The sequence below is a fragment of the Phocoena sinus genome, chromosome 18, assembly GCF_008692025.1.
Source record: "Phocoena sinus isolate mPhoSin1 chromosome 18, mPhoSin1.pri, whole genome shotgun sequence".
Taxonomy (NCBI): Eukaryota; Metazoa; Chordata; class Mammalia; order Artiodactyla; family Phocoenidae; genus Phocoena; species Phocoena sinus.
The window spans coordinates 25,430,861-25,445,456 of record NC_045780.1 but is presented as its reverse complement, the minus strand read 5'-3'; the positions used below and the strand labels follow the sequence as shown (position 1 = coordinate 25,445,456).

The 14,596-nt window shown below is 43.3% G+C and overlaps 1 pseudogene; it reads right to left on the bottom strand.

Annotated features, from left to right (window-relative positions):
- Positions 1 to 7,023: 7,023 nt before the first annotated feature.
- LOC116742938 lies at positions 7,024 to 10,266 on the bottom strand (annotated as a pseudogene).
- Positions 10,267 to 14,596: the final 4,330 nt, after the last annotated feature.

Below are 14,596 nucleotides of genomic sequence, written 5' to 3'. Positions count from 1 at the left end.
GTTTTAGCTTTTCTTCTAACGTTTATGAAAGATGTAGCAACCTCTCATTTGAAATCATGAGCCTGTAGGAAAATGGGAAAAACCCTGCAGGTTTCTGCAGAGACACTTTAAGTTTTGGGAGTTTTGTTTTTTTAATAAATAGATTTTAAGATCAGTTTTAGGTTTACTGGAAAATCCAACAGAAAGCTACAGGAAGCTCCCACATATTCCACCCCTTCTCAGTTTCCGCTGTTTACAACATATTGCATTAGTGTGTGCCGTTGTTACAAGTGATGAACTTAACACTGATATATCATTAATTAAAGCGTGTAGTTTAATGTTAGGGTTTACTCTTTGTGTTGTACAGGTCTGTGGGTTTTGAAAAATGTATGTCATGTACCTATCATCATTACAGTAATATACAGAATCGTTTCACGGTCCTAAAAATCCTCTGTTGAATCTACTTATGCCTCCTCTTCCTTGCCCCCCAGCCCCTGGGAAACATTGATCTTTTTATTGTCTAGTTTTATCTTTTCCAGAGTGTCTTGCAGTTGGAATATATCTTCTTTCACTTGGTAATATTCAGTTAAGATTCCCATGTCTTTTCACGGCTTGATAGTCATTTCTTTTTATCATTGAGTAATATTCCATTGTGTACGTATACCAGTTTACTTATCCATTTCCCTGCTAAATGACATTTTGTTTGCTTTGAATTTTTGCAATTATGAATAAAGCTGCTATAAACACTCGTGTTGGTTACTGCATGGACATAAGTTTTCAACTCATTTTGGTATATGCCAAGGACTGTGACTGCTGGATCACATGGTAATACTATGTTTAACTTTGTAAGCAAGTGCCAAAATGTTTTCCAAAGTGGTGGCCTGTACTTTTTTGCATTCCCACCAGCAATTAATGAGCGTTCCTATTGTTCCACATCCTCCCTAGCATTTGGTATTGTCAGTATTTTGGATTTTACACTGTACAGCCTTTAAACTTGCCTCTCTGGGAGAAAATTCTGAAGGATCTGATCATATTTTAAACATCTAGCAATATCATATTTTAAACATCTAGCAGTATGTATGAATTTTCTCAAATACGCAAATCAAGAATATTAACAGATGCTTTGGTGGTCTCACAAAGTCTATATTTCATGTTCCAGAAGTAGTGCTGAAGTATTTTCATTAATTCTCTTGATATGAATGTTCATAACTAATCCAGTATAGCTCCTTTCACTACCATCCCCAAATTAACTGAAGATTCTGGAATTCTAGTTATTAAGGAGAATTTTAAATAAAAATATTTAACAAAGAGACCCTGTACTGTGTGGGATCCTAAGAGTTCAGCATCATACATACCCAAACATCCCTTGAATTAGTCTGGTCTAATGTACGCTTTACAAGTGTTTTTATATTTGTGTTTATCAACATTGTTTCACTATAAAATCCTCAAAATAAATTGTGCTCAGTCATTGAGTTTTAACTTTTTCATATGTGTCTCTAACAGTGTAATTTGCTTTCGACTGCTTTTCACAAAATTCAAAACATTTATTAGACACTGTGCTGTAAGGCCTACAGCAGTATTGTTCAGTAACATTTTCTGTGATGACGAAAATGTTCTATGTCTGGGTTATCCATTATGGTAGCCATTAGCCACATGTGGCTCTTAAACACTTGAAATGTGGCTAATGCAACTAAGGACTGAAGTTTTCATTTTAGAAACATAGCATTGGCAGCAACAAATCTTTTCAACAAATGTTACCAAAACAACTGGATCATAATGGAAAAAAATTAACCTTGAAACTGACAACTGTTGAACTTTACCTAATCCCTGTGCCACAGGGCAAACAGCCATGATTAAGAAATCCCTTCAACCTTTTTTTTTTTTTTTTCTCCCTGGAGATGATCCTATCCTTTTGTGATTGGAAATAGGTAACTGCGGCAAACCACCTTCTCCCGAGTGACTTAGATAAGAGTCATTGTCTACTCTTTCTCATGACTACCATAGGGCTCACAGAGGAGCCCCTTATTTACCTGTGAGAAGGTTAAACACAGACCTTTCCGTTTTTGCCTGAACCTGCCAACAAGGCCAGACACAGGGTCTCTAACTCCAAGTCCTTTGTCTCATGAATGATTAACTGAGATTAGAAGTGCGCCCATGGAAATTCCCTGGCGGTCCAGTGGTTAGGACCCGGTTCTCTCACTGCTAGGCCCAGGTTTGATCCCTGGCCGGGGAACTACCATCCCATAAGATGAGCTGTGAGGCAAAAAAAAAAAAAAAAAAGTGCGCCCAAACTAGCTAGACACCAAAATACACATTTCCTAGTCAGCCGACCAAGACTTCCCCTAGTTACAAAAGCAATTCTAACTGTAAACCACTCTACCTATAACTTGTCCAAACCCTCCCTATAACAGTCTAAGGCAAACTCACCCTGCCTTTGATTCTGAACTGTTCTCCACGATGGCAATATTCTGAATAAACTCAGTTTCCTTACTTGTTTGGTTTTTGTCTTTGACAGTTTGGTGCCATTACTGGAATGGAACTAGAAGCCCACCTCTGGGCCCCCATCTTCTCCACCCAGCTCCTGAGGCTTTTTGAGCCCCTGTGCCGCTTCCCTAAAGGGCGATTTAGGGATCTCAGGCTGGAGTCCAGCCCCTGATCCATGTGCTGCAGAAAACTGTCTGTGGTAGCACGGTAAGGATTTGATTTTGGTTTTGGGGGCCATCTCTTGGTTTGGTTTGGTTTTGGTTTTTTGTTTTTGTTTTTTTTTTTTGCGGTACGCGGGCCTCTCACTGCTGTGGCCTCTCCCGTTGCGGAGCGCAGGCTCAGCGGCCATGGCTCACGGGCCCAGCCGCTCCGCGGCATGTGGGATCCTCCCGGACCCAGGCACGAACCCGCGTCCCCTGCATCGGCAGGCGGACTCTCAACCACTGCGCCACCAGGGAAGCCCTCTTGGTTTGGTTTTGTTGCTAGCTATTGTTTAATAGCTCTGTAGTGACCTTAATGGGAAGGAATTCTAAAAAAGAGTGGATATATGTATACGAATAATTGATTCACTTTGCTGCACAGCAGAAACTAACACAACATTGTAAAACAGCTATAATCCAATAAAAATTTTAAAAAAAGACCACTTCCCTGAGACCAAGACAACCCTGAGGGTTTCTGGGATTAGGTGCCTATTGCTGAGCCGGATCCCTAGCTTTTCCACGATCGCCTCGCCTCTCTATGCCATGACCAAGGAACCAACACTGATCCCTCGAACTGGGACTCCTTCCACGTCTCTGTTTCAAAACCTGAAAAAAACTATCCTCTTCTTCCACCTTTGGACCCCTCAATTACTCGTTACCCTTTTCCCTTTTTATACACAAAAAAAGAAGGACATGTATATCCTTGTTTGTGGGATGGTTAGAAGCTTTTTTTTTCTGCAAACAGGCTACTGCCACAACTGTAGCTAAGCTGGTACCAGAAAGAATTTTCCCTACGTGGGGGTCCCTTTGTTCCTCTCTAGTGACAGAGGAACCCACTTCAACAGTAAGGTTATTGAGGATATTCAACAAGTACTTGCACTGCTACAAAAATTTCACTGTCTTAGCCACCCTCAATCCTCTGGAAAAATAAAGCAGGCCAACAGTGCTCTTAAGTTCAAACTAGCCAAACTCTCTGAGGCACCCAACCTGCCCCAAATCTTGTACTTGGTCCTGGAGATCCTCAGATCCTCCCCCTCCAGTCAACACTGATTATTCCCTTATGCATAATTATGTATTATGAAATAATACTGGCAGGCCAATGAAGATTTCTCACCTCTTCTGGACCTTACATGACCCTAATTTGATCTAATATCTATCTTTGTATCACCTCACACTGGTCCGAACGGCCATCATCAAAAAGTCTACAAACAATGAATGCTGGAAAGGGTGTGGAGAAAAGGGAACCCTCTTGCACTGCTGGTGGGAATGTAAATTGGTACAACCGCTGTGGAGAACAGTATGGAGGTTCCTTGAAAAACTAAAAATAGAATTACCATATGATCCAGCAATCCCACTCCTGGGCAAATATCCAGAGAAAACCATAATTCGAAAAGATACATGCACCCCAATGTTCGCTGCAGCACTATTTTCAATAGCCAAGACATGGAAGCAACCTAAAGGTCCATCAACAGAGGAATGGATAAAGAAGATGTGGTACATCTATACAATGGAATATTAGCCATAAAAAAAGATGAAATAATGCCATTTGCAGCAACATGCATGGACCTGGAGATTATCATACTCAGTGAAGTAAGTCAGACAGAGAAAGACAAATATCATATGATATCACTCATATGTGGAATCTAGTTTTTTTAAATGATATAAATGAACTTATTTACAAAACAGAAACAGACTCACAGATTTCAAAAACAAACTTATGGTTACCAAAGGGGAAAGGTGGGGGGAGGGATAAACTAGGAGCTTGGGACTAACATACACACTACTATATATAAAACAGATAACTAACAAGGACCTACTGTACAGCACAGGGAACTCTACTCAATATTCTGTAATAACCTATGTGGGAAAAGTATCTGAAAAAGAACGAATATATGCACACGTATAACTGAATCACTTTGCTATACACCTGAAACTAGCACAGCATTATAAATCAACTCTACTCCAATAAAATTTTTTAAAAATATTATCTATCCTTAAATATTGTTAAAGTTTTATTAAATACACTCATATTTATCATCAACAGGTCAGGTTTCCTTTCCCACCACACACCCTACATGACCTTCAAATTGGAAATTCCCTCTTCTGGAAAAGATACCACCCAAAGACCAACCTTGAATCCCAGTGGAAGGGATCTTACACTGTGTCCTAACCACCAATACCGCCACAAAACTACAAGGGGTACAACATGTACTTTATGTGTCACGATTAAAAAATGCAAAACAGGCACCCCCGGAGCAGGCAGCAGCATTATTCCTGCATGGGGCCCAGCTGACGTTCGCCTGCGCGGCTGGGAGGAGGGCAGCTGACTTCCTCCAACTAAAAAAAGAGAGAAGGATGTTCCCCCAAACCCTCCCTTCTGGTCCCTGGCAGAGCGCTCAGAACTGGTGACCACTTCAAAAAAGAAAAAGATGCCATCCACAAAAAAAAAAAGAAGCAAAACAATTTCGGTTTCTCGTGTAAGGAGCGTGGAAGTCACCACTCTATCCTAACAACAATTAAAAAGCTGAATGGACTGAAAAATCAACAACTCTTCCTGGATCCATAAGAGAGGGGAGGACACAGGGCACACGGCTGTTCCCAAGACTGGAGACGCAACAACAGGGAGTACTGGCTTACCGGGAGGGCAGACGCAGGGGCAGGAACCGTGGCAGGAACCAGGGCTGAGGTAGGAAGACTCCAAACACAACTGACAAATTGCTAGAGGCTCAGGGCAGACAACTCTGAAGTTAAAAGCTCCAGAGGACCCAATCGAAGGGGGGCCTCCGACTCTGGGAGCTTGAGAGTTTTCACGGTAAACATGGGAGAAAAATCCCCTCGTGCTTCCGAAGGGAGAGGGGAAATGGAGCCTGTTTTTAAATACCCCAGGGCACTCTCGCACCAGGCCTGCCCTCAGGAGAAACTAGTTAATCAGAGCCTAATCTGCTGGGGTCTTATAAGAGCCCGACTAAGGGAAATACCCAGCTCCACTTAACTATAGCCTTCCAGGTGGGAGAAGGGAAATACCCAACTCCAGCCCACTCTATCCCACCTAAGGGGAAGGAAAACAGTAAAAAACACAGTTAAAGCTCACAGTTCAGAGGCACAGGCTCCCTAAAAGGCTGAAACCTAATCATGAACAATAGGGCTTCCCCTCCCCACTCCTCACGGCTGCATTACTACAGGTCTATTTGCTGCAGTTCCCTTTACCCAGCACATCAGGTCCCAATATCAACAAAAAATTAAAAGGCAAAACCACAATTTTTTTTTGATAGGGAAAAAAAATGTTTTTTAATTGCGTACTCAATCCATTTTGTGTATTTCAGAAGGTGCAGTACTCTTCTTCATTTGTCAGTGAAAAAAGTTAGAAATTAACTTAAAAAAAATCAATGGCAAATGGCAAACCAATTTCCTTGAGAGTCAGGGTCACATATATATATAGTGCATCCTAGAACAGAGGAGGGGCAAGACAGATTCCAACCACTTTTCATGAGTTTTGTCAAATACTGGACCTATTCAAGGGTCAAGAGAAAAGGCAACTTTCAAAAAGAGTATATATATATATATATATATATATATATATATATATATATATATATGTATGTATGTATGTATGTATGTATGTAAAGTTTTTCTTTTTTAGCCCCACTGCGCGGCTTGCGGGATCTTAGTTCCACCGACCAGGGATCGAACCCAGGCCTACGGCGGTGAAAGCACCGAGTCCTAAACACTGGGCCGCCAGGGAATTCCCAAAAAGGAGTATATTGTTAAATGAGGCGTTTACTATACTCCTTCCTGAGAGCACCAGGTGGGGAACATGTTTTCTAAACTAGATCTAGGAAGTAGAATGTGAAATCAATCCATCCTCCTCCCCTTAAGGGCTGTCCAATGGTTAATGAATTAAAAAAACATGACTAAATAAAAACAAATCCCACACACACCTCCCTGCCCCACCCCCCAAAAAAGGAAAATTAAAAAAGCTAGATATCCCAGATTGCTCTCCAGAGTGGAAACTGGGAACTGTTTCAACAACCCAAATTAGTCTGTTACAGAGTCATCACAAGCATGCCTTGCTTTTAAACAAAAAAACAACAACAACAAAAAATTTTTTTTGAAATGACAAAACAAAAACTAGTACTGATCATTTTTCTGACAATGCACAATCACTCAAAATTAACTAGTATTGAGAGGGGGAAGGGGGCCATACCTATGGGCCTTGTCTCACAGGAGTGAATGTGGGTAGGTGCAGGGCATTTGTCGTTATTGCAAAAACGAATCTTAATTTTTAAGATTGTTTGATTTAAACATTGCTTTTAGTATGATGCCGACACCAGCTGTGCAGAAAAGGCCTCTGGAGAGACGTTCATAGCAGTACACACCTGCAGCTCCTCAGTTCTGGAGGCTCCAGGGCAGCCCATATTGCTTTGTTAAATACATTCTTTAGGCCTTCCTGTGTGAGTGCAGAACACTCCACGTATTTGACAGCCTTCAGGTCACTGGCCAGCTTTCCAGCAGCCTCTGGAGTGACAGGATTCCGTTTATTCTTGGCAAGTTTCTCAATAGTGGAGTGGTCATCTCTGAGATCAATTTGGGTCCCAATAAGCATGAAAGGAGTCTTTGGACAGTGGTAAGTTATCTCAGGCACCCCTTTTTCTTTCACATTTTGAATGAGGATGGAGAGACCACTGAAAAACAGACTAGAAATACATCTGTTTGTGGATAACTCAGAGGTTATCTGTCATAATCCTCTTGCCCTGCAGTATCAAAAAGTCCAAGAGTAGGGCTTCCCCGGTGGGGCAGTGGTTGGGAGTCCGCCTGCCAATGCAGGGGACACGGGTTTGTGCCCTGGTCCGGGAGGATCCCACATGCCGCGGAGCGGCTGGGCCCGTGAGCCATGGCCGCTGAGCCTGCGCTCCGCAACAGGAGAGGCCACGGCGGTGAGGGGCCCGCGTACCACAAAAAAAAAAAAAAAAAGTCCAAGAGTATATGGCTCTCCACCAATCATAACTGTGACTGCACAGTTGTCAAAAACGGTCCATACAGGGACTTCCCTGGTGGTCCAGTAGTTAAGACTCCATGCTTCCACTGCAGGGGCCACGGGTTCTATCCCTGGCTGGGGAACTAAGATCCCTGCATACTATGTGTGGTGTGGCAAAAATATTAAAAAAAAAAAAAAAACAGTTGGTACATACTCAGATGGAAATTTGTTTGTTGTGTAGGATATCAGGAGACATGTTTTACCAACAGCACCATCGCCGACAACACACTTAATTGTCTGCGTTGCTGAAACAGTTCTGTATCCACTTTAAATATTTCAAATTTGATGCTGACCTCAGCTCCACTGCCCACAAAACCACAATTTGAAGAGACAGAGCAAGCATCAGAACCAGACATGGCAGGAATGTTGGAATTATCAGACCAGGAATTGAAAACAACTATAAATAATATGCTAAGGGTTCTAAGGATGAAATAGACAGGATGCAGGAACTGATGGGCAATGTAAGCAGAGAGATGGAAATCCTAAGAAAAAAACCAAAAAGAAATGATAGAGGTTCTGGTTCAAGATGGTGACATAGGAAAATCCTGAACTCGCCTCCTCCCATGGACACACCGAATTTATGTGGAACAGTTTCCTCTGAAAGAAAGCTAAAAACTGGCAGAGCAGCCCTTCACACCTGGTAAACGAGAGGGAAGCCACATGGAAGCAGGTGGGAAAGGCTGAGGCAGAATCTCACCATAAATCCCCCACCTCCAGTGCAGGGATCTGCAACAGAAGGGAACTCAAAACCCGAATCGTCTCACTGAGGAGTGAAGGGTTTATACCCCATATTGGGCACCCCAACCTTTAAGACCTGCACCCAAGAGACAAGCCCCCAAATATCTGGCTTAGAAGACCAGCAAAGCCTGCACACGGGAGACTCATGGGCTGTAGCAAACTGAGGGCTGGTGCACAGACCCATGGGTACCAGGGCCCAGCAAAGAAGCAGCCCTTTGAAAAGTGCCCAGGCTTTCTGTGAAAAAGGACTCACTTGCTACTTTTGACAGTGTTGGTCTGAGGGGTAGAGGCCTGCTGGGAAACTCTCTGGGGATGGAGGCTGGCGGGTGCAATATTCTGGCTCTCCCTCTTTTTTTTAACTTTCATTTCTTTTTTCTTTCTTTTCTTTCTTTCTCTTTCTCCCCTCCTTCCTTCTTTCCTTCCTTTCTTTTTTTGCTTTTTTTCCCCTTTTTTCTCTTTTTGGTGGGTACCATCTTTGCACTACCCACCCCACACCCCCGCCCCACCTAGCTCCAGCCAGTGGGTGCATCACCACCCTCTCTGCTGCTCTCCAGAGCACCAATATCTCCCAAAGGGGAAGAACTTCTATACATGTCCAGTGCCCCAGTTTGTATGTCTGGTGACCTGGTTTCTGCAGCTGCCACCCAAGGGATGCCCCTTGATAACCTGGCTCTGGAAGCCAGAGGGGCTTGCGCTCCTGGGTCCCACAGAGAGACAGTTCTTGGCGGGGTATCACCCCAGGGCGCTGCACAGATAGCAGGCTGAAACGCTTCCCCAGGTTTTCTGAGAAAAAGGCCTGTTTCCTTACTTGTATTTATTTATTTATTTATTTAGTTAGTTAGTTAGTTAGTTTTGGCTGAGTTGGGTCTTCATTGCTGCATGAGGGCTTTCTCCAGTTGCGGCAAACGGGGTCTACTCTTTGTTGCGGTGCACGGGTTTCTCTCTGCGGTGGCTTCTCTTGTCGTGGAGCATGGGCTCTAGGCGCGTGGGCTTCCGCAGTTGTGGCACGCGGGCTCAGTAGTTGTGGTTCGCGGCCTCTAGAGCACAGGCTCAGTAGTTGTGGCACACAGGCTTAGTTGCTCTGCGGCATGTGAGATCTTCCCGGATCAGGGATCAAACCTGTGTGCCCTGCCTTGGCAGGCAGATTCTTAGCTACTGCTCCAGCAGGGAAGTCCCCCTGTTTCCTTCATCAGGATCTTTGCCCTAAGGGACAGGCTTCTGCTTTGGCTCACTTATGTGGGCCTATGGAGGTGCTCTCAGGGAATGGAGACCCATGGATGCAATCTTTGCTTTCTCCCTCTGTCTTGCTCCAGCTCACTGGTATCTTCCCATAAAGAGCTTATACCCTTGTCAGGTGCCCTGACTTTTGTGGCTGCTGCCAGGAGACACCTCTATATCAACTGGTTCTGCTGGCCAGTGGGGTTTATGCTCCACGAGTCCTACAACTGGAACCAAGGAGAAAGAGTTTATAAACTCCTACCACCCCTGGGGCACGGCAGGAGGCAACAGACCCAGGAGGTCTGTCTTTCCCACAGCAAGTTGGAGAAGCCTATCGCCTTATCATTATAGCCACAGCCTGAGGGGCAGGCTTCTGATTAATGACACATCTGAGGCTGACCTTAGACCTTTCCTGAGACCTCGAGGACACGCTATCTTCATGCTTTACCTCTGCCCTACTCCAGTGTGCCAGCATCTCTCGGAGAGGAGCTCTTCTATGTATCTGGTGCCCGTGTTTACATCTGGTGCCCTGGTTTTGGCAGCTTGATTCCCTGGCTCTGGTGGCCGGGCGGCTTGCACTCCTGCACGTGCGCAGAACTGCAACAATCCCATAGACAGTTCTTGGCAGGCTACCAAGCCAGGGCACTGCCCAAACAGCTGACTGAAACACACCCCCGGGCTTTCTGTGAAAGAGGCCTACGCGTTTGTCCTGGAGCTTTGGCTTAGGAGCAGGCTTTACAACTGGCATGCATCTAGAGGCTACGGAGGGGCTCAAGGAATGAAGGCCAGGGGACGCCATCTTATACTGTCCCTCTGCCTCGCCACAGCTCACGGGTATCTCCTAGAAAGGAACTAATGCACTGTCTGGAGCCCTGATTTTTGTGACTGCTACCCCGAGGACGCCTCCAGGTTCCCTGGCTCTGGTAGCCAGTGGGGCTTATGCTTGCCGACAAGGGACTGTGTATGTTTGCATTCTGTAAGAGCTGCTGCCTGAGGGTCTGGCTTCTAATCAGCCTGACTCCTCTCCTTTGGCACTGACTGGTCTTGGTACAGCCTCAGTGACGGGGAGCTGTTAAAGGTAAAATAAACTGCTTGGCTCACAAAGGTTTGAGACAATGAAGAGCTAGGACAGCTAGAACAATAAAGCTCATCTCCTACACAAGGCCAACGCTGCAAGACTGGGAGAGGTAACTGTTTCATCCAGTGCGTAGAAACCAACACAGAGCGTCAAGCAAAATGAAGAAACAGAGGAATGTGTTCCAAACAAAAGAACAAGATAAAACCTCAAGAAAAAAACCTTAATGAAGCATAGAAAAGTTAAGAAATGATAGAGGTCAAAAACACCATAAGAGAAATGCAGAAGGCCTTTATGGGCTTGTTAGTAGACTGGACACAGCTGAGGAAAGAATCACTGAGCTTGAAGATATATCAAGCAAAACCAAAAACTAAAAAGCAAAGAGGGACTTCCCTGGTGGTGCAGTGGTTAAGAATCCGCCTGCCAATGCAGGAGACAGGGGTTCGATCCTTGGTCTGGGAAGATCCCACATGCCGTGGAGCAACTAAGCCCATGCGCTACAACTACTGAGTCTGTGCTCTAGAGCCCTCAAGCCACAACTACTGAGCCTGCATTCCACAACTACTGGAGCCCACATGCCTAGAGCACGTGCTCCACAACAAGAGAAGCCAGCGCAATGAGAAGCCTGTGCACCACGACGAAGAGTAGCCCCCGCTCGCCACAGCTAGAGAAAGCCCGCAAGCAGCAACAAAGACCCAACGCAGCCAAAGATAAGTAAATAAAAATAAAAAAATCTATTAATAAATAAATAAATAAAAATAAAAAGCAAAGAGAACAAAGACTAGAAAAAAAAAAACTGGAACAGAATCTCCAAGGACTGTGGGACAACTACAAAAGGTGTCACATACACACAGGGGGAATACTAGAAGGAAAGGAGAGAGAAAGAAATTTTTTAAAAAGTGAAACAATAATGACCTAGAATTTCTCCAACTTAATGTCAGACACCACTGCTGGGGGTCCGGGTTCCATCCCTGGTCAGGGAACTAAGATCCTGCAAGACGTGAAGCGTGATGGGGAAAAAAAAGAAAAAGAAATCGTATAAAATATGCTCTCACACCACAGTGGAATTACTAGAAATCAATAACAGAAAAATAACTGGAAAATCTCAAAATGCTTGAAAATTAAACAACATACTTCTCCCCCACCCCCACCTTTATTGAGGTATGATTGACAAATAAAAATTATATATATGCTAAGGTCATACAACATGATTTTTAAGGTGTATAACATGATGATTTAATATATTTTGTGTAATGATTACCACAATCAAGTGAGTTAATACATCCAACACTTCACATAGTTACCTTTATACATTTTTTATGGTGAGGACACTTAAGATCTATTCTTAGCAGATTTCAAGTATACAGTACATTATTATTAACCATAGTCACCATGCTGTACATTAGATCCCCAGAGCTTATTCATCTTACGACTGAAATTTTGTACCATTTCACCAGTCCCTCCCTATTTTCTCCACCCTCAGCCACTGGCAACCACCATTATACTACTCTCTGGTTTTATGAGTTTGAGATTTTTACATTCCATATATAAGTGAGATCATACAGTATTTGTCTTTCTGTGTCTGGCTTATTTCACTTAGCAGAATGTCCTCCAGGTTCATCCATGTTGTTGCAGATGGCAGGATTTCCTTCTTTTTTGTGGCTAATATTTCATTCTCTCTATATATGCCACATTTATTTTATCTATTCATCCATCGATGGACATTTAGGTTATTTCTGCTTCTTAGCTATTGTGAATAATGCTGCAGTGAACATAGGAGTGCAGATACCTCTTCAAAATACTGACTTGATTTCCTTTGGATCTGTACCCAGAAGTGGGATTTCTGGATCACATGGTAGCTCTATTTTTAACTTTTAGAGGGACCTCCATACAATTTTCCATATTAGCCCTACCAATTTAAATTCCAAACAACAGTGCTCAAGGGTTCTCTTTTTCTCCACATCGTCCTCAACACTTGTTATCTCTCATTTTCTTAATGACATTCCAACAAGTGTGAGGTGATAGCTAATTGTGATTTTGATTTGCATTTCCGTGATGATTAGTGATGTTGAACACCTTTTTGTACACCTGTCGGCCATTTGTATGTCTTCTTTGGAAAAATGTCTATTCAGGTCCTTGCCCATTGTTTAATCGGGTCATTTGAATTTTATCAAATATTTTTCCGTATTGATTGAGATGATCATATAATTTTAATCCTTCATTTTGTTAATGTGCTGTATCATATTTATTGATTTGTGTATGTTAAGTCAACCTTGCATCCCAGGGATAACTGCCACTTCATTATGGTGTCTGTTTTTCTAGTTTCTATCATTTATTTCTATTCTAATCTTGCTTATTTCCTTTCTTCTCATACCTTTCAGTTTAGTTTGTTCTTTCTTTAGTTCCTTGAGGTATAGTTCAACTTTAGGTTGTTTATGTGAGATAGTTCTTTTTTCTTAATTTAGACATTTATCACTATAAACCTCCGTTAGAACTACTTTCAGAAGTGCCCTGGTGATTTAGTGGTTAGGATTCGGCACTTTGCCGTGGCCCGGGTTCAATCCCTGGTCGGTGAACTGAGATCCTGCAAGCCACGTGCCACAGGCAAAAAAAAAAAGAACTACTTCACTTCATCCCATATGTTTTGGTAAGCTGCATATCTATTTTTGTTTGTCTTTAAAACTTTTTGACTTTTCCTTTTGATTTCTTCTTTGACCCATATTTGTACGGGAGTGTATTGTTTCATTTCCACATATTTGTGAATTTTCCAGTTTACTTCCTGTTATTGATTTCTAGTTTCATATTGTTGTGGTCAGAAGAGATACTCATACTAATTTTATTTTCCTTTTTTCTCTCTCTCTTCTCTTTCTGGAATTCCCATAATGTCAGTGATGCTTCCTTTGATGGTATTGCATAAGTCCTGTATGCTTTCTTCACTCTTTTTCTTTTTCTTCTTGATCCTCTGACTGGAAAATTTCAGAAGGCTTATCTTCAAGTTCACTGATTCTTTCATCTGACTGTTGAAACTCTCTATTGAATATTTCAGTGCAGTCATTGCTTTCTTGAGTTCCAGGATTTCTGATTTTTTTTCTTTAATGATTTCTATCTCTTTGCTGAACTTCTCATTTTGTTCATGTACTGTTTTCCTATTTTTGTTTAGTTATCTCTGTGTTTTTTTTCCTAATTTACTGAATTTCTTTAAGAGTTTATTCTGAATTCTTTGTTATTCAATTCATAACTCTAAATATTTTAGGGTGAGTGGAGCTTTATTAGTTTCCTTCAATGGTGTCATGTTTACCTGATTACTTGTGATTCTTGAATCCTTGCATTGTTATTTGCATATTTGAGGAAGAGTTCTCCTTTTCCAGAGCCTACGGATTTACTTTGGCAGAGAAACCCTTCGCCAGACAGCCCAGTCTGGGGTTCTGCATGTGTCAGCTGGTAGCACCCACAGGCAAGCAGGGCTTGCTATGGGGTCTCTACTGGGCAGGGCTGTTGCCTGTGCTCTAATGTTGGGGGGCGGGCTCTGTTCTGCAGTCAGACAATGTTACTATCTGGGCTCCCTGGTGGGGAGTCTGTAGGCTCTGCTCCACCGTTGGGCAGGGTAACTAACCGGGGCTTTCTGTCCAGGTTCGGCTGCGGGCTATGCTCAACAAACAGGCGGGGCCACAGGCTGCAATTCACGCGGGGCTGAAGGCTAGGCTCTACAGATTGACAGGGTCACTGTGCAGGCGCCTTACACAGGCTCCTCCGGATGGGGGCGGGGCGGGGGGGGGAGACAGCACGCTCTGCGTTTGGGCAAGGCTGCTAGCTTGGTTCCCTGTGCCCTTGGGGTGGTAGAATGAGCTCCATGGCCTGGCGGGACTG